Below are 27,713 nucleotides of genomic sequence, written 5' to 3' on the forward strand. Positions count from 1 at the left end.
TGTATTTAAATCCAGCATAACTGGAAAACTGATTCCTAGTGCAACACAATCTCCAATGCACAAGGAAGCACAACTACATTCAAACTCAACTCAGGATACATACCATTTCTTCCAAGAAGGTGGCTTCTAGGGATATGCTAACCTGTACTAGCTTAAGGGCCTATGGCTCTAGCCTGGTCACAGTCGTACAGATAGCATAGAGGTCAATTGGGTTATTAGCCACCTCTGATTCTGGTTGTGGAAGCTTGGGGTTGGCTATAAGGGTCATTTAGATTACTAGACAGTTCTGGTCCTGGTTGTAAGATCTTGTTATGGCCTGGCCCAAGAGATAACGCAGATCAGCAGGCTGTCAATGACTTACAATTCTCAACTTTCTGGATGGAAGAACAGGTTTTTTTTTTCTTTCCCATTAAAAAGACAATTCTGTGTGCTTAATATTCCTGGTTTCTTGAGAGATCTGTTGGCACAAGGACCTTCATGCTATTCCCAATAGTGCCTAGTGAAATTTCTCTACAAGAGTGTAGCAACCTCCAAATTTCCAAATTTCCATGTTTTCAACAACTGAGTAATATTCCATTGTGTAAATGTACCACATTTTCTTTAATTATTCTTCAGTTGAGGGACATCTAGGTTCATTTCAGGTTCTGGCTATTACAAACAATGGTGCTATGAATAGAGTTGAGCAAGTGTCCTTGTGGTATGATTGAGCATCCTTTGGGTATATGCCCAAGATAAGTATATCTGGGTCTTATGGTAGATTTCCAGTTTTCTAAATTGACTCCTAAGTGGCTGTACAAGTTTGCACTCCCACCAGATATGGAGAAGTATTCCCCTTGTTCAGTGTCTTCTCAGTGTAGGCTGTGGGAACAGGGTCTGTTTCAGACTCTTTTACTGACTTTTGGAACCCTACTCCTCATATTGGGTTTCCCTGTTCAGACATAATACATGAGGAAGTGCTAAGTCTTACTACAACTCGATATACCATGTTCTGTTGATACTCATGAAAGACCTACCTATTTATAAACAGAATCAGAGTGGGGGGTGGAATGGGGATGGGAACAGAGGGTGATGGAAGGGATGGGAATGTGGCAACCAATTAGTATCATGTGTCAAATAATGACACTTTTGTCATTGATAAACTTTTCATAAAGGGTGTTTCCATATCCTTTAAGATGATAGTGAAGCTGAAAAATCCCTGTTGTCTAGTGTTACTGTAGCTATCATGATACCATAGCACAGTATGTTATTCATGGGTTAGTGTGATGCTAGTGTACATGAGTCTAATTCACTACCACCATGTAAAATCAAGTTCATACCCTTACAACCAGTACATACTACTGGACATTGAAATTAATGAACATGCTACTGGTGTATAGGCTTTCTAAACTAGGCTTAGCACTACTTGAACATATACTCCTTCTATTTATACAAAAATATTTTAAGGTAATACAACAGGCTAAAATATATCAGCAGCATCTCCAGTCTCCTCCTGAATGTCATATTGCTCTGCTAAATCAATATGCCACATCGGGCAACTAGCATATACAACTGGTTTGTGTAATGCTATGCTGTTCAAACAATGAAAGAATCCCCTAATGTGTTTCTCAGAACACACTCATGTCATTAAATGACATATTGATATAAGAACATTAATAAAATGTAAAGCCTCCATCAATACTAAAAACTAATAAATAAATGGTATGTGAAGAAGATGATGTAAAATGATATACAATATATAGTTTTGAAATATTCCTATGCAAATTATTTTTACAAAAAGAAGTTGTTTTAAAATTGAGAAACTATGACTATCATGTGGACTAAGTGATCAATGATAATACTGCTGCTTTGTTCATTTATTTTGTTGTTGTGTTTTTAGAACACTGGAGACTGAACAATTGATTAAAAGCGAGAGAAGGGAGAGAGGAAGAGAGAGAGAAAAAAAAAACTTGTTTGGGCTTATGGCCTGGAAGCAGGAAAATCCTATATCAGCTGGCTGTACTTTGTGATGATTACATGTTGCTTTAGACATGATGAAAAAGCCAGAAGGTGGACTGAGCATGTTGAAAGAAAAATACACAGGCTGAACTCCCCTGAGAAAGGACCTAATCTATTAAGGGTTCCATCTTCATGATTCAAACATCTGTTGCTAGGTTTTATCTGCTTCCTTCAGCTTGTGAAGGAACTGAGGCTCCAATACCTGGACTTCTGGAGGAAACACTAAAACCACAGAAATCTGTAATCAGATGATTTTGATCCGTGAAGGATACACCGTTATTGTTCAGCTACTTGCCAAGAGCGTTAATAATAACAGCATTAGTATAATCAGGAGCACACTTCAGACAAACAGAGGCTAAACGGCCCTGTGTGATGTGCTTATACTCTTCAGCAGATCAAGGTGAAGAGTAAAGGCTGAATTCTCATGATAATTACATGCAGTTTACAACCTCATACTGGACAATGAGCCCAGAATACTACTATACAAAGATATTATGTGGCAATTTGGATAAATAATTTGACCATTTTATATCTCATTTCTACACATTGTAAAATATGGGTAAATTTATTAATCTCCATAAGTTACCAGGGCATGGAATCGTTGTATGAATGTATAAAGTATGTATCATACGTGTGGGCATAGTAAATGTATCATGTGTGCTCATTGATAGTTTCCTTATTTGCTGTATTCCTGTTCTTCCACTCCGTGATTTATTCTTACTTTCTTGATCTTATTAGATTTACATTTTCTACTTAGTTAACACTTTGGTATCATATCTGCTTCTGCCCTTCAATTCCCTCCACTTCCTATGGACAGTGTCTGTGTACCTTTTGTAATTATTTTATAATATATTCCTTTTGATTATATAGAGTTTTGTCAAGAATGAAGCGCAGCCAGTAAACATCTTGCCCTGTAAGCAAGAAGACATGAATGAGTTCAGTCCCCAGGAAACACATAAAAAGCTGGGAAGGGCAGCTCGCATCTTTAATCTAGCACTTGGGAAGCAGAAGTAACAGGACTCTTAGATGTTGCTGGCCGGGCAATCTAGGTGAATCAGTGAGCTCCAGTGAGAGTACCAATGAAAGCTCCTGTCCCGTAATGGAAGGTGGACAGCCTGAGAAGCAATAGCCAAGACTGACCTCCAGTATTCTCAGCCATACAAGCACTCTAAATAAATAAATAATGATTAATAAATAATAAATTAATAAATTCCATGCTGTGCTAGCAGCAGCCTTAAACAGGTCATGTTACCGCATCTACTGATTGCATCAGCAGGACAGGCTGGGTGACTAAACCACATCATCTAGGTTTGGGCAAGCACACTCTATGAAGACGTTATCTAATGTTGTGTATCTCAGAACTGTACTCATTACAAAGCAATGCACAACTTCATGAGCTCTCAGATTCGAACACTTCAATACTCGGTATTACACCATAGATCTACCACAACCAAGCAAGAAAGTTGAAGTCACAGATGTTGCTACCAAATGGAATGTCTTTGGAGTATGAATCTGTTGAAATTAAGGTTTCATTTGGCTTCAGACCCTTCTACTCCCTGCCCCTTTACTTCATCCTCAGTTTCATGGTTTGCACCATGAGTATGAATACAGGGTCATGGTCTAACCCCCAGTGCCCTCAGGCCTGGGCTGGAAACTGAAAAAGACAAAATAGACAGCGTATTAGCTAGTGTGACTACAGACCAACAATCCATATTGCATCTTGACTATTATTTACTGATGCTCACTTTAAGTGTCCGGTTGAATAGAGAAAAGGAAATATATAGGAATCTATCTTGTGAGATAGTAATACAGAGTTTACAATTCTACATATATCATGGATAATTTAAAAAAAAAAACTCGCAGAACCCATGAGTGACCCACCTACCACCAGAACTGTACCCCTCTCTGGATTCTGTTCCTCAGATCCCTTCCCCAGGCCTATGCTTCTCCAGCTTGTTCATGGCCCTGCTGCTGTGTCCTGGGTTCTGCCCCAGCCCCACTGGATTTCTACCACTCAGGTGGAACTACCCACAACCAGCCCAAGCTGCACCAGCTTGAATAGACTTCAGCTGCTCAGGTGCAGGCTACACCAGTTAGAAGAATTGGTCAGATAAAACCAGCCAGATAAAAGTCTTAGAGAGGTCAGCTATGTAAGGGACACACCTAAACATCAAGGCAATATATAATGTGCCCATAGCTAACATCAAACTAAATGGAGAGAAACAAAGCAAATCCACTAAAATCAAGGACAAGACAAGTCTGTCCACTTACTCCAAATCTGTTCAATATAGTATTTGAGATTTTAGCTAGAGCAATTAAGATAAGGAGATAAAGGGGCTACAAACTAGAAAGAAAGAAATCAAAGTATCACAATTTGCAGATATGATAGTTTTTTTTTACCTAAGCTGTAGACAGAGGCTGTTCATTCATTTCCTGGCTGCCCAGACCCGAAATAATCACACAAAAAACTGTATTAATTAAAAACACTGCTCAGCCTATTAGCTCAAGATTCTTGTTAGTTAACTCTTACATCTTAAATTATTGCATTTTTTATTTATGTTTATATTCGCATGTGACTGTGGCCTACCAGTAAGGTTCTGTCTGGCATCTGTCTCCTTTGGTGGCATCTTATTGAGTAACTCTCACATCTTAAATCAACCCATTTCTATTAATCTGTGTAGCTGTTGCCTACTGGTAATGTTCCAGTGTGTCCTTCTCCTTCAGCAGCCACATAGCATCTTCCTATCTCCACCTACTCTCTCTATGTATCCTTCCATCCTATCTATATTTTGCCCTGCCCTTGGCCAAAGTAGTTTGATTTATTAACCAATAAAAGAAACACATATACAGAAAGATATCCCACATTATCTCCCCTTTTCTATCTATTTAAAAAAGCTTTTAATTTTAACATAATACCATTACATATACAAAACAGTTATCAAGCAAGAATTATAGTTACAATATTTAGTCCATTTATATTTGATAAATTAAGGAAAATACTCTATCATCTGTCCTATCTTTCTGAGTCTAAAGTTTTATATCTACTTTATCTTTTATCATAATTTAGGAAAACTATATCTATCTGTATCCAACACCTCAAAGAACCCAGAAGGATATAATATAACATTACCTAAGTAAACAAGAAGTGCAATCAAGCAACTTCCAAAATCCGAGAATTGACAGAGACATCTCACTGCTTGGACAGTCACCCAAAGTTTGCCTTGTACTGGCAAAGTTCATCAGTTTCTGTCTTTTGTGTGCTGCAGAATGTCTGACAGTTTCTTCTGTGAAGCAGGAACCCTAAAGGAGCATCCTATCTTTTGGCAATTTCAACAGTAATTTTTCCATGGATCCTACATCTCAAGTTCATACAGCATGTCATCAAGCAGTCCAGACAAGAGCAGTTTCTTACCCAAATGGCTATCTTTATCAATTGAAAGCAAATTTCATGATGGGTTTCTTCAATGCCCATCATTGAGTTAATTGGTGCTGCCAAAAGTAGACATATCTCACTGTCAAGGAAAGACTAAGTTCTTAAAACACCTTAAATGCCATATTCTGTAGGTCTTTGGAAGATTTAAAGAATACCTATCCATCTTATATATATCTCTGTACATCTAGAAAACCTAACATGACTAAAAGTTTGATTATTATAGATGACTATTAATCTGTATTTCTAAATTATATATTATATTTTAAATGAGATGCACAAACACATAATATCTTAAACAAGAGTAGAAATATATATATATATACAAGTGTAACAAAATTGACCTTAAATTTTTATCAATAAACCAAGATCCATATCAATGCAAAGTATTCATTTCTATATCATATTTAATTAAAACAAACATTTATAAATAATCACTTGGTAATTTGGGCATATTTTTCTCCAAACTGTTTCTTGCTGTTGGTTGGGTAATGTATTTTAAGGGTTTGTGGAGACCTTTCATTGGGGGGGTCTTGTTCCCTCAAATGACCTTAGCCTTGAAGGAATCCACAAGTTTTTATCTTCTGTGGAACAAAAGCAGAAACTCCTTTCCAAAGCAACATATCATTAGACAAAAATATTGATGTTTACTCACTCTGCTACAGATGGTGCAGAAGATGTGGGTGACCAACTGATGGTTGACACAGCTGGAAACTTATGCTCTTAGAAGGATCTCCCTACTGAGAGTTAGGATCCAGAAACAGGATACGCCAGAAACCTAGGATAGAACCAAACATGAATGGAAAAAAAAAAAAAAAAAAAAAAAAAAAAAAAAAAAAAAAAANAAAAAAAAAAAAAAAAAAAAAAAAAAAAAAAAAAAAAAAAAAAAAAAGTCAATGAAATGATTTCTAATGATATTCTGCTATTCTAAAAGATTGATGCCTAGCCCATCTGTCATAGAGAGGCTCCACCAAGCAACTGATGGAAACAGACACAGAGACCCACAGCCAAACATTATGAGATTCTCAGAGAATCCTGTGGAAGAGGAGGAGAAAGGGTTGTAGGATTCAGTGGTGTCAAGGGCACCACAAGAAAACCCACACAACCAAGAAACCTGGACTCATAGTTGTTAACAGAGGTTTCTGTCCTGCCTGGTCCCTCTGATGTTCAGTCTCAAAGAAGTTCACAGAGGTTTACATTAGCTCAGGCTTCTTATTAACTTTTACATCCTACATTAACCCACAATTCTTGTCTGCGTCAGCCGTGTGGTTTGGTACCTTTTGTCAGTGAGGCATTCTCATCTTGCTTCCTCTGCATCTGGATGATGACTGCCATCTGAGCCTTTGCTCTCCCCAGAATTCTCCTGTTCTGGTTGCCTTATCTATACTTCCTGCCTGGTTGCCCCACCTATACTTCCTGCCTGGCTACTAGCCAATCGTCGTTTTATTAAAGCAATACAAATGACAAATCTTTACAGAGTAGAAAACCATTGTCCACACAGCACATAGGGGCTCAAGAAGACTGAACTGACAAGCAGGGAGCCTGCCTGGGCCTGACCTAGGCCCTCTGCATATATGTTACAATTGTATATCTTGGTCTTCTTGTAGGACTCCGAGCAGTGAGAGCAGGAGATGTCTCTGACTCTGTTGCCTGATTTTGGGACCCATTCCTCATTCCAGATTGCCTCATCCAACCTTGGTGGAGGAGGGGTGCCTGGTCTCACTGCAGCTTGATATACCATGACTGACTGATATCTATGAAATACCCACCTGCATCTGAAGAGAAACAGTGGAGGAGGACTGAAGAGAGGAGGGGAGACTGGACAGAGAGGAAGACGAAGAAGCTTTGCTTAGAATGTAAAAACAATAAAACAAAAAAAAAATCATTCCATGGTTGAAAAGAAAAACTCAAAAAAAGAAAGAAAGACAAAGTCATTAATCAGATAGAGTGGTACCAGTTCCTGTTCTTTTGGTCTCCCTGGCTAGCTCTAATATCAGCACCAGTTGGGCCTTTAATTCTCATTTTGATTGAATTACTGTTGGAGTTCTAATTCTTAAACTATACAGCCAATTGTGTATCAGTTTGGTAAAATTAAATGGTCCTTAGGACCTCTTTAGAAATGGGTAAGTCCACAATTTGACTTACTCACTAAGACCAGTGGGAAATATAACAAAGTCACAGACCTAAATAGGTCCTGAAACCTTAGCACAGCTGACTCCAAGACAGAAGCACCATGCAGAGTATAAAACAAAGACCTAATGAATCCTTCAGAGTCCATAGTTCTGGAAAAGTCTTTAAACATACCTACTCCGTTTCTTGTTAAGTAAGTGTGTCAACCCAGAACATATTTTTTTGTTTGGTTTGTTTTTTTTAAGTTTTTTTTTGTTGTTGTTGTTATTGTTTTGTTTCTTTGTTTTTGTTTTTTAGAGGGTATATTGTTTTTTCTTCTTTTTTTCTTTTTGTTTCAAGATAGGGTTTCTCTGTGTTGCTTTGGAGCCTGGGAGCCTGTCCTAGAGCTCACTCTGTAGACCAGGTTGGCCTTGAACCCACCTGCCTCTGCCTCCTCAGTGCTGAAATTAAAAACCTGCACCACCACTGCCTAGTCCCAGAAAATGATTTTTGTGCTTAAACATTCACCCTGAGAAAGGCTCAGTTCTGTATTGGATCATGAAAAATGGCTAATACTTTTTATTGGCTTAAGTCCATGTCTGAGCAGTCTTCTTTGGTGAATACCCTAAAAGTTAGGCCACAAACAATTATTAACAAACTTGAGAAGACTGAAACTTACATACCCAGTACTTTTCTAAGCCCAATGGAATAAAACTAGAAATACACAAGCGATGGAAAAATCAGAAGCTTTCCACAAATTTTTAGAAATTAGAAAACAAACTCTAGTGCCCATTGGTTCAAGTTAGAATTGAAAAGGGAAGTTAAAAGAATACTTTAAAACAAATGAAAATTAAGTAGAACATACTAAAAGTTTGAAATGCAACCAAAGTAGGAATAACTGAGGACATCATAGCAGTAAATATATTATGTGCACAGAAGTATCTCCAACAGCAACCCAACACCACCAGAAGAAGAGAGACTAAAAAGCACAAACTAAAGCACAGTCACACTTTTATTGAGAAGTCACTTTGATTCCAAGGCACAGAGACTGTACTTAACAAGCAAGTGGAATAGACTCAGTAGATGGATTGGTGTCCCATGCTGCTAAAACCAAGAATATCTGATTATTTTTAAAATGTTCTTCTCTATTTATAAATCTCCAGGCAGGATTAAGCTTCTACCATGATCTCTCATTGACAACAGCAATATGAGTCTAGATTATTCACTGTACTCTGTTCAGAAACAAATTCTTATTACAAAAAAATGAAGTTTTCTAAGATTTATGTTTGCCAAGTTAACATTGTAGTTTTCATTTTTCATTTGTTTGTTTCCAGATCTTCATAACCATGAGACAACAGGAAGTTGGAGGTAAAAGATAGAAAGCTCACTGTGAAGTTGTTGGTGTCATACCACACCAGCTCTCATGACATTCTCTAGTGGAAACGTGAAAGAATTGACATGGGCTAAAAACTGAATTATTTACTAAAAGCCATTTTCTAAGGGCAAAAGCCAGTCTTACTGTTCAATTTATTAATGGTCCATCCTAACTCATTTCAGTATTTCTTGGCAATGAGGGATTTATACTCAAGTTTCCTATCTCTAAAAGTGACATCATGAAAACAATGATAAGATTGAGCTATAAACCATAGCCCTCCGGCCTCCAAAGTGAACATCTGCCATGCCAGTTGACCTGAAGTTCCACATTCAATCTACAGACGCATAAATATCCTGCAGAATGTCTGAGACGAAACATTATTTCCCTGTGCTCATTGGTCCACAGAATGTGAACATTTATTTCATTCCACAGAAGGAAAATACTGGAAGGAAGACTATAATTTCGTCCCACAACTCTTGCTGTGTTTAAATCCCACTGGGTTTGCTTCAGAATCGTTATGAGATCCTGATATCACTTCCTACTGTCCTTCTACGGTATTCTTTGCTACAGCAGGGGAAGAGGACTCTATTTTCTCACCACATCCACTGAAACTAGGCTATAACCATGCCCTTCATCCCTTTGTCCACAGTGCCTAGAACTAGTGACCCCATTTTGGTGTAGGTTTGCTGGAAATCCTTTACTTACAGATTATAGGATTGCTTACTTGTGTTTCTCTGTTAGAATTCCAGAGACAAGCCACTGTCTCCCAGCGTCAACAAAAGCATTCTCATGATTAAAACCCAACGTGGTTTTTAATTATGAAAACGCATCCCCCATATATCAGTTTTGTAACCTATGAGGTCAGAGAGAAGGGGAGACAGAAAGAAAGAAAGAAAGAAAGAAAGAAAGAAAGAAAGAAAGAAAGAAAGAAAGAAAGAAAGAAAGAAAGAAAGAAAGAAAGAAAGACCGAGAGATACAGGAGGAGGAAGAGAGGAGGAGAGGAAAGAGGGAAGAGAGAAAACCTAAGAAGTTGCTGCTGGAATGGAAGAGAGTGAGGCTGGAAACCTCATTTTCAGACCTAGCTGTTAGCACTGCCTAATCCTGACTGGGCCAGCCCTGGAGGGAGGTATGTGGGCTGGCTGTAGAATTAATTGAATTTCACAACTTGCCTCACATTCCTGCTGGCACAAAGTGCCTTGGAAGGACAGCGGCATCACAGGAGGCCAACACAATGGCGGGACCAAGACTGGGCACTGCTGTGAGCTTTTCTTTATACAACTCCTGCCTCAAAATAGCTTGCCTGTTAGCACCCCAGCAGAGAACCCCCACAAGCAAGGGAGGAGGAAATGAGCTGTCTCTAAGATACATACTGGTTCTCAACCCCAGGATGAAGCTCAGGACCCGAAATAAGTTCCCTTCATAGCGCTCTAGAGCCTTCACCTTCAAAAGGGATATTTGGGTTATATGAATTTTAAATCCTTCCCAGCTGCAACATTGTATTATTGCCCGAAGAACATGAGATTAAACCAAAGGCTTTTTGTTTTAAAACAGCAGCATCTCGGCTTCATCAACGTACACATTTCACGATACTTAGAGCCCTAGTTTTCTGCCTCAGATCTTTGTGTAATTTTAATCAATCCATCTCTCTCTCTCTCTCTCTCTCTCTCTCTCTCTCTCTCTCTCTCTCTCTGTGTGTGTGTGTGTATGTCTGTGTGTGTTTGTGCATTTCTCTGTGTGTGTATGTATGTGTGTCTGTGTGTGTTTGTGAATGTCTCTGTGTGTGTCTGTGTGTTTGTGTCTGTGTGTGTGTGTGTTTCTGTGTGTGTTTGTGTGTCTCTGTGTGTATTATGTATATATGGGAGTATACGCTTGTCACAGCACATATGTAGAGATAAGAGGACAAATCTCAGAGGGAGCCAAAGCTGTTCTGCCACCTGTGGAATGCAGAGACACCTGGGATGTTAGGCCTGTGCACAGCACCTCTGATGCTAAATGACTTCCCCCATCCCTGACTTGCCTTTTGCTCAGCTCTTAATGAATAGCAGAGCACACTGCACTATCACCTAATAGGCCTTAAATAGGTTGTCACATGCAATCCAACACACTGCAAAGGATGAATCTGTCTCATCACACTAATGAGAAAAGAGCAGCCTAAAAGATGACGGAAACTTAACTAATGCCAAGGAATATGTAAAGACAAAAAAACAGAATTTAAATTTAAACTACACAACTACAAATTCAGGGTTGTTTCCATATAACTACTCTCACACAAAAACTAAATTACTTCTGTGATCATTTCCCTTCCCCCACGGGGCTGCATACCTGGCACAGCATTGCTAGTAACTGTACTTTTATTAATGAATGGCTGGCTAAATGAATACAAGATCTATTGGTTTAAGTGCATTAGTGCAGTTGATCAGTGAGCAGGAGCATTACTGTTAATAACATTTCTTCATGACAAATCTGACTTCTTCAAATGATTTTTCTAAGGATACTTCCACATAACGTGCATTTACTCATGTATTCATGCATTCAGATATGACACCTATAAAATGCTAGGCGCTATGCCAAGGGCTGAGTGAAAGAAAAAAAAATTCCTACTGAATACATAGCACATACTGTCTCATGGGAGGACAGCCTAAATAAATGCATATGCAATCCCAGCAGGATATGTGCTGGGAGGGGAAGCTTGCATGGAAGGTGAGGATGTGTTCTATCAAGACATTCTCTTCCTTTCCTTTTTCTCCTTTCCCTCCCTCTCCCAATCCCCTACCCCTAGCCCCACACTCTCTCCTCTTCTCCTTCTTCTGTATGTATAAGAGAGAGACAGACGGGGGGGGGGGGAGAGCATGTGTGTACTCCTGCATGCATACACATATGCTGTTGTATTTGGTGAGATTTTTCAAGGCATGAAGATATTAATCAAATGAGCTCATCACCTTGGCCACTAGGTTCTGGATTCAACACCATTGTAGTCCCTTTCTCTTTTGTTGAATTACTCTACTATAAAAAAAAATTCTGATGGAGGAGGGTCATCTGTGTATTTGTTACTTTCATTGGTTAATAAAGAAACTGCCTTGGCTTTTTGATAGGGCAGGATTTAGATAGGTGAAGTAGACAGAATAGAATACTGGGAGAAAGAAAGCATAGTAGGTCAGCCACCATGGAGCCAGCTGCCAGGTCAGACATGCTGAATCTTTCCTGGTAAGCAACCACCTCATGGTGCTACACAGATTACTAAATATGGGTTAAAGCAAGATGTGAGAATTAGCCGAAACTAATGTGTTTAAATTAATACAATTTGTGTGTTGTTATTTCGGGTGTAAAGCTAACTGTGCTGGAGTTGGGCGGGACAAAAAGCATGTTCCCTACCATGATGCCATGATGGTCATGGACTCACCCTCTGAAACTATAAGCAAGCTCTTAATTAAATGCTTTCCTTTATAAGTTGTCTTGGTTATGGTGTTTCTTCACAGCAATTTAAAAGTAATTAAGACAAGTATGAAATTATTTGTGTGTAACTTCTTTCTGTCAAAACATTAGTGCTGTAAAATCTTCCCTGTTGTAACAGAAAGCTGTAATTTATAGATTACTGCTGGCTAAAAAAAAAAAAAGTCTTACATATAGGAGCAGATATCTGTTTAATCATTCTATTTTTGATGGGCATTGGGTTGTTTCTATTTTAGAATCATTATAAATAACATCACTCAGAGCACTCTTGCATTCTTGCATATATTCCTTGTACACATCTTTAGACACTTATTTGGGTCTAGCTAGATACACAAATGTGAAGCATGGACCTTACTTGACAATGACAAATGTTTTCCAAAATATTGACAGAAACTTAATTTCCTACTGGTAGGAGTCAATTCCGTCAATTCCACGTCATATTTACTACTACTTAGAAATACTAGAGGTTTTGCTTGAGTTTGGTGTTGTTTTCTTTTACTAATTTATTCATTGATAATTTCATACATATACATAATATATTCTGATAACATTCAGGACCTTACCCTCTTTTATTTCCCTTTTCTTCTCACCAAACTCCAACTCCTACAAACTTCCCCTTACTAGCTTTTTCCGCATTCTAGAGATTAATCCTCTGTAAGAAGTAAAACTGTTTGGTGATTTTTTTTTTTTTTTGAGAAAAGATCTTGGTTGAGACAAACCTGAGCTAGTACTGAACTCATGATCCTTCTCCCTCCAATTTCTAAGTGCTGAGATTTTTTTTTCCCAATGGTCATTTGGTTTGGTAAAATGTTATATTACATATGATTACATTTTCTTTGATTACACTCACAATCATAAGTACTTTAAATATATATTTCTAAGGCAAATGGACAGGCTTTGATAAAGTACTCCTTAGGTCCCTTCTCTGCTTTCTACTGGGTAGTCAATTAATTTTCATTATGGATTTGATAAAGATAGATAAACATTTTGTATATGACTACTGATTTAAGGCTCTCTAGAGTAACAAAGTCTGTAGAATCAATATAATTCAAAGGGGATTTATTACATTGGATTTTCTGCTGTAGTGTGGGTAGTCCAACAATGGCTGCTTAGCACTACAGAAGCCAAGAAACCAGTGGCTTCTCAGTTCATGAGGCTGGGTCCAGTAGTCCCTCTTTGGCACTGAAGGCATAGCAAATTCCTAGAAACCTGCAACTCTTCAATCCACATTGAAAGCCAGATAAAGCTGGGTCTGCTCTCAGCAAAGAAAAGCATCAGCATCAGCAGCAACAGCAGCACCAGGACAGATTAATCTTTTCAGGATGAGCAAAGAAAATGCGGTAAAGATTTTCTTTTGAATTTCTTTTGTCTGCATTTACATAGGCAGAAACAGCCCACATTTAGGGTTAGTCATTGTACCTCAAACAATTCAAATAATCAGGTCAAGAAAATCATACACCTTTAATCCCAGCACTAGGGAGGCAGAAGCAGGTGATCTCAGTGAGTTCGAGACCAGCATGGTCTACAGAACGAGTTCCAGAACAGCTGGAGCTGCCACAGCAGCTCAGTTTTTGATTGTACATCCAGGCAAATGGAAAAGGTAAACCATCACAAGTATATTTTTATAGGCGCTGCTTTAAAAAAAACTCTAAGAATGCAAAAATTTAGAAGCAGAAGTTTACTATTAACATAGATTTTTTTTCAACATTTTGTTATAGTTACAAAACTTGTTATTTTCAACCCCATTTTACACTAATAAATAAATATATTCTATAAGAATTATTTTCTTATGAGCTATATAAATATTACTGCTTTTTGAAATCTGTTTTTCTATTAGATGCAAAATAGTAGTTAAATTTCATTTTGTCCTTCTTGATGTCCAACTGGTGCATCACCCTTTATACAAAAAACCTTTTTTAAATATGCTTTACTTCCTCCTTTACTATAGTCAGGAATACTATGAGTACATCTAAATGTAGTTGTTTATTATTTCTCTGGCCTATTAGGTCTTCATTGTTATATAATACTATCCGGTATTATGTAATACTGTAGTGCTATATACTTTATACTGTTTATTGTCTCCATGCTGCCCTTATGTATGATGTATGGAAGAATTCTCTTTATGGATAACTTTAACCAGATCAACATGATCCTTTTATATTCCTAGCACAAAAAGACTTCAAAGATGAATAGGTATTAAATCTTATCACCAACTTTTTACCTATTTCAATGATCACATTCTTTTTCTTCCTTATTCTGGTAGTGTGAAAAACTACATTATTTGATTTTCTAAAGTTCACACCAATAATGCTACCTTCTTAATCTAACCTCTTATGAAGCTTCATGCTTTTCTTAGATATTTTGAACTGTTTTGACACAGTGAATCTTCCTTCAGGAATGAAATGGTTCTTAGGTTTTTAGTTACATAAGCTACTGTCGGTTGTGGCATTGAGTTTATTCTAGACACATGAAACAAAGTAACAATATGTTCTTATTTTGGTGAAAAATAGTATTTTATTCAATATCTCAGAGAGAAACTTTTCAACGTGTACCAGTATGTCCTCCTAAATTATAGTCATGTTTTATAAACACATTCTAAGTGTAAATTTCTGTTGTCAAAGACTTTAAACTCCAGATTCACCTTATTTTGTCATGTTGTCTTTACAAAGAATGGCATGGAAACAATTGGAATAGTTCTGAACATATAAGATACAAGTGCATCAAGATAAAATGGTTTTATCTATGCTTATCTTTGGAGGGAATAAGTCTAACTCTTAGGGGCACTGTAGGGCTGTCTTTTTATTTTTTATCTTTCATTGGCACCTTCAGTTCTTCTATAAAGTGATCATGTCAGGCTTTGGTCCCTTCTTTTAGGTCTCTGTTGGTGACCAGTGAGAAGACAGTGTCTAACACCCGAGTTGGTGAAGCCTCAGAATTTTAAATTATTAAAAATTTTGTATTAAGATTGTTGTTTGGGTTATTAAGTTCTAGGATAAGTCATTAGGCCATAAACAGAAAAAGAGAGTTGTCAGTCTGGAACAAGGAAGTACTTTAGTCTATTTGGAAGGTATCAGGAAAGCGACAGCCTATAGTGACAACAGGGTCAAAGAACTTGAGGTTTCAGAAACTCATGAGTACAGAAAAATATCAAGATAGGAATCAGATTTCGGATAACCACATTAATGTGTTGTAGCTGCCCAGTGAAGTTCTGGAGGTCTACAGAATAGCTTTCTAGTTTTTCCTTGCTTTGTAGAGAATCCCTGTTTGAAAAGGGAATGTTGCCTCCAGTTTTTTCTGGGAGTCCAGTCATTCCCTTTAAATGGGGTGTTAGGAGCTGGCCACCTGCCTTAAAAACCACCGGAAAACCCTGATACACTGCTATGGAGGACTTGGAAAATCCTGTCTTGTAGCTGCTTGTCTCCTCCTATACTTGTCTGACTCAGTATCACCACAGCAAGCCATAGACAGCCTTCGAGATGTCAGGGGATCTGGGGCCATACAGACCATCAAGCAATATAATTATCTTCATGAGTTCCGGGATAAATTAGCTACATATCTATCATCAAGAGATTCACTATCAAGATCTGTGTCCAGATAATGAAGATTTCAAATACATGCCTACGTGTGAAGTTCACACGTTCTCTAGCATACTTTGTATTGAAGCAAAACTACTAGTGCTACCATCCTGAATATAAATGTTATGTGTGGTTCCTCCAAAAAAAAAAAAAAAAAGAATAGACAGGTGACAAAGTGCCATAGCTATGTTCTCCACAAGACTTATTGCCTTCCCTTTTGATTACTTTGGATAAATGGGAGAATGTGGAAGTGGGTGGATCTCTGAGGAGTGAAACAACCTACTTTATCTGATTCTTGTTGACAGTTATTTACTGTTTGAAAAGCTGAGTTTGGATACAGGCAAAGAGCATCTAAAACATCTCAGGTTCTTACTTTTGGATTTTCTTTGTATGCTACTATCATCACAGAGAGCTATAAGGGCCTTACATACATTGCCTTAGATCATTCCCTTGATTCCTACAGAATAGACCCAGTTGTAGGGATGATATTATAATTTAACCTATCAACCTTTGGTCAAACTTTTCTTCTGCCTTGCTTGTGCTGGGGTCAGGGAGAGCTACAGTAAAATATATTCCTTTTTCTCTAAAGTCTCAGGATCAACCTTATAAAAATCCCTGAGGCTGTATCATAGCATGCGATAATCTATGGAACATCGAGTAGGGAAACATACCAGGGCCTCTGGACACAGACTTGCATCCCTGCCAATTATTTTCAGAGTCCTCAAGAATATCTGAAGGGTTCAAGCTCTCTTCCTCATAACTTCAACCCAAACATTGTTAGATGGATCTGATTATAAGATGAGTCAGAAACACTAGTTTGGGTCACTAACATTACTCCACTTACCCTTTCCCTGGTTTGAGTTAATTAATTGCCAATTAGTCACACCCAAGATTTAATTACCTTCTATGAGTACCACTAAGCTTCCTTCTTTCACCTCAGTCAAACAACAGCGTTCTCCTATGAAGCACTTTAAAATAAATAAATTTGAAACGTTTGTAAGAACCAGACTACCAGGACTTCTGCCTCAAAACAGTATCTTGCAGACATTACAGGACACTGCACTCATGAAATCTCAACAATATAGTTTCCTAAACAAGATTTGGAAAAAGACGATATCAATTAACATGCCAGCACAGATGAGGGAAATCTCACAAGGCCCTACACCTAGATGAAGCATTATAGTCGATTAATGGATACTGAGGCGGGAAAATTAGTCTTCTTCTGGATGAACCTTCTGATTATCCAATCCTGGCTGGTTAGGCCTAAACACAAGGGCATGTGAGAAATACATATGAGTATTCATAAACATATATGTTGCACTTGCTAGTTTTACATCCATTAGACAAGGTAGTATCATTTGAGGAAGAGCAACTTTCGATTAAGATACCTCCACTCAATTGTCCTGTAGGGAAGGTGTCCTGTGTAGTGCACCTCTTTAATTAGCAATTGATGTGGGAATACCCGGCCCTTCGTTTGTGATTCCATCCCTGGACTGGCAGTCCTGGGCCCTATAAGAAAGAAGACTGGGTAAGTCATGAGGGAGAAATGCAGTTAGTAGTACCCCTCGTAGGCTTCTCCACCACCTCCTGCCTCCAGGTTCTTGCCCAGTTTGATTTCTTGTCCTGTCTTCCCTTAGGAATGGAGTGCTATAGACTGAACTAAACCCTTTCTGCACCAAATTGTTTCTGCTCATGGTGTCTTACCACAGCAATAGAAACACACACACAGGGAAACTATGCTCATAAGATTTTGTGTGTGTGTGCATATCTCTCTCTCTCTCTCTCTCTCTCTCTCTCTCTCTCTCTGTGTGTGTGTATGTGTGTGTGTGTGTGTGTGTGTGTAAAACAATAATAATTAAAGAATTAATGGTCATTAGAGTTGGGGAATATGGGAGGAATTAGATGGATGAGGTAGAAGGAAATGATGTAAATGCAGTACTCATACATTAAATTCTCAAAAATTGAATTAATAAAACTTTTAAGTTGCAGAAGAAAAGAGGTAAGAAAATAAAGAAATGTGATTTGGTAAGAATTTCTTCATAAGCTCATAGGCTTGAGTACTTGATCTCTGGGGAGTGACACTATTTGAAACAATTAGGAGGTGTAACTTTGTTGGAGGAAGTGTGTCACGGAAGGTGGACTTTGAGGTTTCAAGAGCCCAAGTCAGATCCAGGGGCACTCTCTTCCTGATGACTGCAAATTTGAATGTAGAACTTTTGGCTAATTCTCCAGCATTAGGTCTGCTGTATACCACAATTCTCCCTACTGCAATATCAATGGACTAAACCTCTGAAACTGTAAGCCATTCCCAATTAAAATGTTTCCCTTTATAAAAGTTGCTGTGGTCATTATGTCTCCTCAAAGCAATAGAACACTAAGACAGAAGCTGCTGCCAAGGAACAGGGCACTGTTATCACAGGCCTGGCCATGCCTCTTGTTGAGGGAATATGAACTTTGGGACATTAGATTCGTAAAGTAGTTGAATGCTTTAAACAAGGATTAATAGGTCATACTAGTTGGAATGTGGAAGACAGTAGTTCTGAAAGCAATGAAGATTATCACAGTTCAGGTCAACAGGTTTCAGGAAGAATAATATTAGTCCATGGCCTAGAGACTATTCTTGTAATATTTTAAGAAAGAATGTGACCATTTTCAGCCTTTGTCCAAAAATATCTGCCTGCAGCTAAACTTAAGAATTTTGGACTAATGGCTTGGCAGAAGAGATTTCAAGACAGTCAGTCTAGTGTTGACTATATCATGTGGTTATTAATGGCCAACAAATCTATAATAAAAAGGAGAAAGTGGAGTAAGGAAAAATACATAATGTACAGCTTGTGGAGAAAAGGAACATCAGGAAGTATAACGGAACTAAGTCTAGGGCTCACAGAGATAAAAGTTTAAGAAAAGTCTTATGTTAAATGGAATAAAGGGAGTGTAGTATCATCAGGGCAAAAACCCTCACAGCTAAACTTCCAATTTATACAAATGAATCAAAGGAAATCTTAAACAGTGAAGGAAACTATAGAAAAAAGAAAGGTGATGAAAACATATTTGAATGAAGAAGCCAAGTTCCCCATCAAACAGCAGAACTTGGCGGCTTTGGCCATGTGGTTCTAGCTTTAGAGTCAAGGATACAAGGAACTGGTTGTGGAAATTCTCTCCATGGCTAAAAAAAAAAAAAGCTGCTGAGGACAAGCTTGTGTCAGAAGTGTCCTGCATGAAGACCCAGAGAGGCCATTGCATAAAGTTATGAAGATGAAGCCTGGATTGAACTTGAGACCCCGAATGGCATCTGGAGATGGCTGGCCATGAGATATCAGCCAAAGAGAGCTGCACACTGGGTGGTTGTGAAATAAGCCCCAGAGAGAGGAGTATGTTGCAGTTAACAAAACTGAAAAAAGTTGGAAATCTCTAGAACTTTAACATCATCATTGGAGATACAAAGTTTGAAGTTTGCCTGGTTGGCTTTAGTCCAGTATTTCCTCACTATGTTCCCTTTCCTCCCATTTGGAATGATACTATATATTTGGTACTATTATATATTAGAAGTATGTCATCTTCATTATGATTACATGGGGTTACAGTTAAGAAATTGCTTTGAGCCTCAGAAAAGACTTTGAACTTTGAGAGTGAGTGTGTGTGTATGTTGAGACTATGATAAACTATGGGGATTTTTAAAGTTGGATCGAATTCATTTCTACATTATGATATGGTAACAAGTCTATGGGGGGCAGGGAGTGAAATGCGGTAGTTGATAAGAATGCCCCGCATGGGCTCATAGATTTGAATACATGATCAATACTTGACAATACTTGAAACAATTAGGAGGTGTGGCTTTGTTGGAGGAAGTGTGTCACTAGAGATAGATTTTGAGGTTTTAGAAGCTCAATCCTGGCTCAGTGGCACTCTCTCCTCCAGCTGTCTGCAGATATGGATCTAGAAGTCTCAGATGCTTCTGCAGTACCATGTCTGCCTCTGTACCATCATTCTTCCCCACCATGATGATAATGGACTAACTCTCTGAAACAGTAAGCCAGCCCCAATTAAATGCTTTCCTTTATATGAGTTGCTGTGGTCATGGTGTCTCATCACAGCAACAGAGCACCAACTAAGATAAATATATTTTAAAAAGCCCAAACTTTTTGGCTGCTAGATTCAGAGAGGATGCTTGTTTATGTGGAAGGCTTGTTTGCTTTAAATTGCCATTCAGGTTAACCCTCTAAGCAGGCATAACTTCCCTGCTATAGTTCTAATGGTCAAGGAAATGTGCTTGTCCCTGGGGAGTCAGCTCTGTACTCTTCTATGGCAGTAATGTCTACAGTAAGTGGAGCAGGGAGCTTGAGGGCAGTTAGAGGGTGCTAAAACAGAAATAAACAAATCATAGCAGTGTGAAATTATGAGCAGAGTTAATTAAGTTCCACCTGGCCAGGTCAACATGCAGAGCCATTGGTTGTTGTAGGTGACAGTAAGCTACCACATTACCTGTGGCACTGGAGGCATGTCTGATTCTGCCATTTCCTGTCATCCTGACTGGCCTCTGGAAGGCTGAAAAGAAGATTGGTGGTGTGAGAAAAAGTGATGGAAAGAGAAAATGTTGTTGCCCTACAGAACCAATGGCACTGCGGACCCATGCTGCTGCCCGAGTATTGCCACACTGGCTTGTCAGTGGTCCTGTGACAATGGCAACATAATTTGCCTGTGGGACCCATGCTTCCTTAGGCAAGCCTGGCTATTTAAGGGCTCCTGATCACTTGAGTTGTGGGAAGAAAAGAAAGACAGGAAAAGGGAAAAGGTGCTCATTTATTGTCACTGCTCTTTGTTGGATGTCTTTGTTAAAGCAGAAAGAAACGTTCATGGACATTTTGAGTGAAGGGGACACTTGCCAAATATTCTGGGGGCAAAGAATAGTCCCAGGGACACACAGCGAGATAATAGAAACAGAGACAGTTCATTAAGAAACAGAAAGGCACCTCTGAGAATGGAAGTGGGCTAGTGATCTAGGGAAAAATTCCAAAAGCACCGAGTCACCAAGCTCACATCTTTATTTACTCTGCATTTGCTCCTCCTTGTTTGTGGATACAAGCGTTTCATAGGAATGTTCCCTTTGCTACTACAGCTTAGGTGAGAAAGCGTTCCAGATTTTATTGTTAGCTATCTTCTTTCATGTGTTGACCCTGATGTCCTGTCTCTCTCCTGCCACATGGTCAGTGTTTGTGAAGTATAATGAGTACTTATTTTGCATTTATTAAAAGCATTGTTCTATATATCTCCTGCACTGTTGATGCAGTTTGTTCAAATCTCATTCAGTTTCTTACGCTCCTTTGTCTACCTCTTTTATTAGCTACCGAGAGAAGAGAAACTTGCAAATGCGACTTGACTTAGACCATTTCTCCTTCCTTCTTTTACTCTTTGCATCAAAGTCACAGGTCTGACACTAAAAGTATCCACACTGGAATGGGTATCGAGCTTTAACATCATGAATAACTCCATCCACTTTTGACTCATCACTTGAACTCCAGATCCATCAATCCAAATGTCCACTCTGTGGCTCCACTTGATAATCCAATGGGTTTGTCACATATTACATATCTGAAATTCTGTTTCCCTCTTAAATATATCCTTCCTCCTGACTTTCCTCATTTGACAGATTTCAATGTTATTCCTCCATAACTCTCACCTTAAACTATAAAATACTTTACGATTTCCCCTTCTTCCAATTGACTTGTGTCATAACCTAAAAGCCGAGAAACAGTCTAGTCTGAATCTTCTAATATTCAAACCTGCTCCCATGTTCAGCATTGCTCTCTTCATAGCCAACATTCAGCCACATTATGGCCTTCAGTTGCCTACGTTTTTCTCCAATATAGGACATGCGCTCATGTTCATTCTTATACACCAACTTCTCTTCCCCACATCAAGTATGTTATTGTTTTCTTTAAAGAAAGTCCTCAGAGTGGACATTCTAAAGCCACTTGTTTCTGAAGCATCCCATTCACTTCTTTGTTCCCATTATTGTCATTCAATGTTGCAATTATTTTCTTTGTCTTCCCTATTCAAAAGCATCTCCTTTTTTTTTTCTATTCTCCCAGATCCAATCCCACCGTCTCATGCCTAACTCTGCAGCAAAACACCTGTGGCAGCCTTTACTACCCCCCCCCCAAATGCCCCCTTCCATCTGCTCTGGATCCCACAGATCTTACCTCTCTAACCTCCTTCATCCATCCATTGCTTTTATCCAGCTCTCAATTTCAGCAGCACTCCCTGCTAACCTGCAGGCCACGTCTGCCAGAAAGCCAGTATCTGAGCCTCAAACCCCAACACAGGTGTTCCCTGAAAACACAGGCCAGAAAAACAGGCAGCACACAGCCATCACACTCTCCAAAAGTCCAGGGAGGAAACAAAAAGCAAGGAATAAAAACCCATCAGACAGGAACAAATTCAGAAGTCAACACCAAGATCTATAATCATCACAAACCCAGAGGCCTAGATGCCAGCATCAAAACAAAATCAATAACAGCCAAGGCAATATGTCTCCACTATAGTCCATCTATTCTACAAGAGCATGCTGGGAATATTCCAACATACCTGAAATACAAACAAACAAATAATCAAAAAAACAAACAAAACTCCAACACTTTTTTAAATTCTTTTTATTGAGCTATACATTTTTCCCTGATCTCCTCTCTTCCTCTCTCCTCCCCTTCTATCCTATCCCATGATTTCTATGCTCCCAAATTACTCAGAAGATCGTGTCTTTTTATACTTTCCATGTAGATTAGATCCATGTATGTCTCTCTTAGGGTCCTTTCTGTTGTCTAGGTTCGTTTTTGCTTTGTTTTGTTTTGCTTTTGTTTTTATTTTGGTTTTGTCTTTATGTCTAAAAGTCACTTATGAGTGAGTACATATGATATTTATCTTTCTGGGTCTGGGTTACCTCACTCAGTATGATGTTTTCTAGATCCATCCATTTGTCTGCAAATTTTAAGATGTCATTATTTTTTTCACTATGTAGTACTCCATTGTGTAAATGTACCATCTTCCTTATCCATTCTTCATTTAAAGGGCATTTAGGTTGTTTCCAGATTCTAGATATGACAAATAATGCTGCTATCAACATAGTTGAGCACATGACCTTGTACTATGATTGAGCATCTTTTGGGTATATACCCCAAAGTGGTATTGCTGGGTCTTGAGGAAGGTTGTTTCCTAATTTTCTGTGAAATTGCCATACTGATCTTCACAGTGGCTGTACCAGTTTTCACTTCCACCAGAAATACAGGAGTTTTCCATTTACCCCACATCCTCTCCAGCATAAATTGTCATTAGTGTTTTTGATCTTGACCATTCTTACAGAATAAGATGGAATCTCAGTGTTTTGATTTGCTTTCTTTGGTGACTATGGATGTTGAACATTTCCTTAAGTGTCTTTCAGCAACTTTATGGGACCTCCTGAAACTGAGAAACTTCTTTAAAGCAAAGAACATGGTCAACAAGACAAAACTGCAGCCTACAGAATAGGAAAAGATCTTCACCAACCCCTCATCGGACGGGTGCCAATTGATGCTGTAATACAATCCCACACCAGTGCAGAATTAAGATAATAAAATGGTTATTTATTTAAGGGGAAAACTTACAGATCGCCATTCTAAACAACAATCCTCTGAGCACAAACAGGAAGAGAGTCCAGCAGCTAGAACAGGAGCCAGAAGCAAGAGAGCAGGGGCATGGTTCCCACTGCTTTTTAAACTATAAAAGACCACACCCAATTGGGCTGGTATGTTAAAGGCTATTGGCTGAAGGAGCAGAATGTGCTCCCACTGCAGAGAAATCTCCAAAATATACAAAGAGCTCAATAAATTGGTCATCAAAAGAACAAATAATTCAATAAAAAATGGGGTACAGGTCTAAACAGAGAACTCTTAACAGATGAATCCCAACACTTTAAAATAGTTTTTATAAATATGATAGTGGTCCTTAAAGAGGAAATAAAGAAATACCTTTTAAAATTGAGAAAACAAAAAATAATGATGAGGAAAATAATAAATCTCCCTTAGAAGAATCCAACAAAACACAAACAGTCGAAAGATATAAGTAAAATCGTTCAAGACCTGAAAATGAAAATAGAACCCCTAGAGAAAAAAACAAATGGAAGAAATTCTGGAAATGAAAATTTTAGGAATCTGAACAGGAACTACAGAAATACACCAACAGAATATAAGAGATTGAAGAGAAAAATCTCAGGTGTTGAAGATACACTAGACGAATTGGATACATCAGTCAAAGAAAATGTTAGATCTAAAAACTACTGACACAAAACTTCCAGAAAAACTGGGACATTATGAAAAGCCCATAAACTAAAAATAATAGGTACAAAGGAAAGAGAAGAATCCCAGCTCAAAGGCTCAGAAAATGTTTTCAACAAAATCAAAGAAAATGTTCCTAATCTAAAGGAGATGCCTATGAAGGTGCAATAAGCACACAGAATACCAAATAGACTGGACAAGAAAAGAAAGTCCCCTTGGCATATAATAATCAAAACTCTAAAAATACAGAACAAAGAAAGAATATTAAAAGCTGTTCTGCTGGAACCTCCCTCTAGTTCGGCCCTACTCCTCTTTCTCAAAACCCTCCCCTCTCAGAAGAAAAGCATCAAAAGTTCAGGCTCCTTCTCCAAAGCTGTTAGCTGCTAAAGACTATACCAGCAAGGTATTTAAGCCCCCTTCTCTAGACCAGCTGTAGCGGCTTAAATGAAGGCAGACAGAAATTGTAATAATATATACAGCTTTAATTGGGAAAGAGACTTACAGAACCAGAGGTTCCGGTGGAGAACAGGAAAGCAGAAGGGGCGGGGAGAGCACACCAGCAATATTTATTAGTAAAAAATATCCTCAGGCGACCCCGCCCTACAAGCAAGGTGATTGGCTGGGGCTACCCCTACATCCAGCCATGTGAATTTTTTTCCTGTCCCCTTCCCCCACCTCACCTATGGCCCTGTAAAGATCACCAGGGAGTGTTTTGTGCAATAAACCTGATCTTTTAGTTTTTAATTTAACTTGATCTGATTTACTGTGTTGGCAGAGAAATCTATTGGAGCACACATACCTTTCAAAAGCTGCAAGGCAAAAGGACCAAGTAACATAAAGGCAGACTTATGAGAATTACACCTGACTTCTCAAAGGAGATTTAAAGGCTAAAAGGGCTTGGACAGACAGCAGGCTCTAAGAAACCACAGATTCCAGGCCAGACTACTCTATCCAACAAAACTTTCAATCACTATAAATGGAGAAAATAAGGCATTCCAAGATAAAGGCAAGTTTAAACAATACCTATCTATACATTCATCCCTATAGAAGGTGTTCAAAGGAAAACTTCAGTCTAATGAGGTTAACTGCACCCATGAAAACACAGAAAATAATCTCACACCAGCAAAAACAAAAGAAAGGAAACACATACACACTCACTCTCACACACAAACATGCACACACACACACACACACACACACACACACACATACACACCACCACCACCACCAGCAGCAGCAGCAGCAGCAGCAACAACAACAACAATAATATCAAAATAACAGGAATCAATTGGTCATTAAATGTTCTTGGTATCAATAGTCTCAATTTCCCAATAAAAAGACATAGCCTAGCAGAATAAGTGCACAAACAGGGTCGACCCTTCTGATACATCCAACAAACACACCTCGACATCAAGGATAGACATTACCTCAGAGTAAAAGGTTAGAAAAAGATATTCCAAGTAGTTAATAAGTAAGCTTCTGTAGCAATTCTAATAACTAATGAAATAGAGTTCAAACCAAAACAAATTAAAAGAGATAGGGAAGGATAGTGCATAAATATCCAGGGAAAAATCCACCGAGATAATATTTCAATTCTTAACATCTTCTCCTGAAACCCAAGTGCACCCAAGTGTGTAAAAGAAACACAGGGCAGGGAACCATGACTGCTCTTTGGATAGGAGAGGGGGGGTGAGAGGAGTGGGGGGAGGGGGAGAAGAGAGGGGGGAGGGGAGAAGATTGGGGGGAGGGGGAGGGAAATGAAAGGCTGGGAGGAGGCGGAAACTTTTTTTTCTTATTCTCAATAAAAAAAAAGAAAAAGAAAAAAAAAAGAAACACTACTATAGCACATCTTGCATAATGACTCTCACACACTGATAGCAGGAGACTTCACTGTCTTATTCTCACCAAAGGACAAGTCATCTCGATAAAAATTAAAAAGAGAAATGCTGTAGCTAACTGAAGTTATAAACCAAATGAGTCTAACAGATTTTACAGAACATTCCAACAAACACAAAAGAATAATATACTCTCTTCTCAGCACCTCAAAGAATGTTCTTCAAAATTGCCTACAATTCTCTATCACAAAGCAAGTATCTTAATATTATTAAAAATTATTTACTAGTTTACATCTCAACTGCAGCCTCCCCTCCATGTTTTCCTCTCACTGACTTCCTCCTCTTCCCATTCCCCAATTCTTGCCCCCCCATCCACACCTCCTCAGTATATAAGACCATTAAAATAAGTCCCTGCATCTTATCAGACCACCAGGGTTTAAAGCGGGATATCAAAAACAATAGAAACAGCAGAAAGCTTACAAACTCATGGACACTGAACAGTTATGAACATTAATGCTAAATGAAAAAAAATGGTTGAGACAGAAGTGAAAAAGGAATAAGTCCAAGTTTCACTATTTGCAGATGATATAAAAGTATACATAAGCAACCCAAAAAATTCTACCCACATACTCCTACAACCTTAAGAAAAATGACTGGATACAAAATTATCTCAAAAATTTGTAGTCCTCCTATATACAAATGACAAAAAGACTGAGAAAAAAATTGGGGAAATAACACCCTTCACAATAACCACAAAATATATTAAATATCTTAGTGTAATTCTAACTAAGCAAGTAAAAGACATGTATGATGAGAACTTTAAGTCTTTGAAAAAAATTGAAGATATCAGAAATTGGACTTTCTAGAATTCAATGAAAATGAACACAAAACATACCCAAATATGTGGGATCCATTTTATATTTTTTGATTTTTGATAAAGAAGTAAGAAATACACACTAAACATCTTCAACAAATAGTGCTGGTAAAATTGGATATGTGCATGTAGATGTATAAAAAATAGATCACAAAACTCAAGTCCAAGGAGATAAAAGATCTCAACATAAAACCAGACACACTTAACTTGGTAGAAAAGAAAGTAGGGAATAGCTTTGAACATGTTGACATAGGAGACAACTTTCTGAACAGGACACCAATATTGCAGGCACTAAGATCAACAATTAATAAATAGGATTTTATGAAACTGAAAAGTTTCTGTAAGGCAAAAGACGCTGTCAATTAGACAAAACTGCAGCCTAAAGAATGGAAAAAAATATTAATGTCACATCTGATAGATGACTAATATCCAAATTATATAAAGAATTCAAGTAACTAGATATAAAAACTTCAAATATTCCACTTAAGAAATGGGTTACTACCTAAACAGAATTCTCACTAGAGGACACTCAAATGTCTAGGAAATATTTAAAGAAATGTTCATTATCCTTAGCTATCAGAGAAATGCAAATCAAAATAACTCTGAGATTCTATGTTATACCTGTAAAAATGACCAAAATCAATAACACAAGTGACAGCTAAGCTAATAATAATGAGGAGCTGTGGGAACACTCCTTCATTGCTAGTGGGAGTTCCAACTTGTACACCAACTTTGAAAATGTATCTAGTGCTTCCTTAAAAAGTAGA

At 38.2% G+C, this 27,713-nt stretch overlaps 1 long non-coding RNA gene across 2 annotated transcripts in view; it reads right to left on the bottom strand.

The window, feature by feature from the left end:
- LOC126500570 (uncharacterized) overlaps window positions 1-27,713 on the bottom strand; it is a 107,311-nt gene that overhangs the window by 30,912 nt on the left and 48,686 nt on the right. For both annotated transcript variants that reach the window (XR_007591380.1, XR_007591379.1), the window contains 2 exons: window positions 17,323-17,443; window positions 6,081-6,203 (listed from right to left, as the gene is read on the bottom strand). This is a non-coding gene — a long non-coding RNA (uncharacterized lncRNA). The remainder of the gene's footprint in view (window positions 1-6,080; window positions 6,204-17,322; window positions 17,444-27,713) is intronic.

Source organism: Alexandromys fortis, unplaced genomic scaffold, assembly GCF_014885135.2.
Source record: "Alexandromys fortis isolate MF-2015 unplaced genomic scaffold, M_Fortis_MF-2015_v1.1 scaffold_46, whole genome shotgun sequence".
Classification (NCBI taxonomy): domain Eukaryota; kingdom Metazoa; phylum Chordata; class Mammalia; order Rodentia; family Cricetidae; genus Alexandromys; species Alexandromys fortis.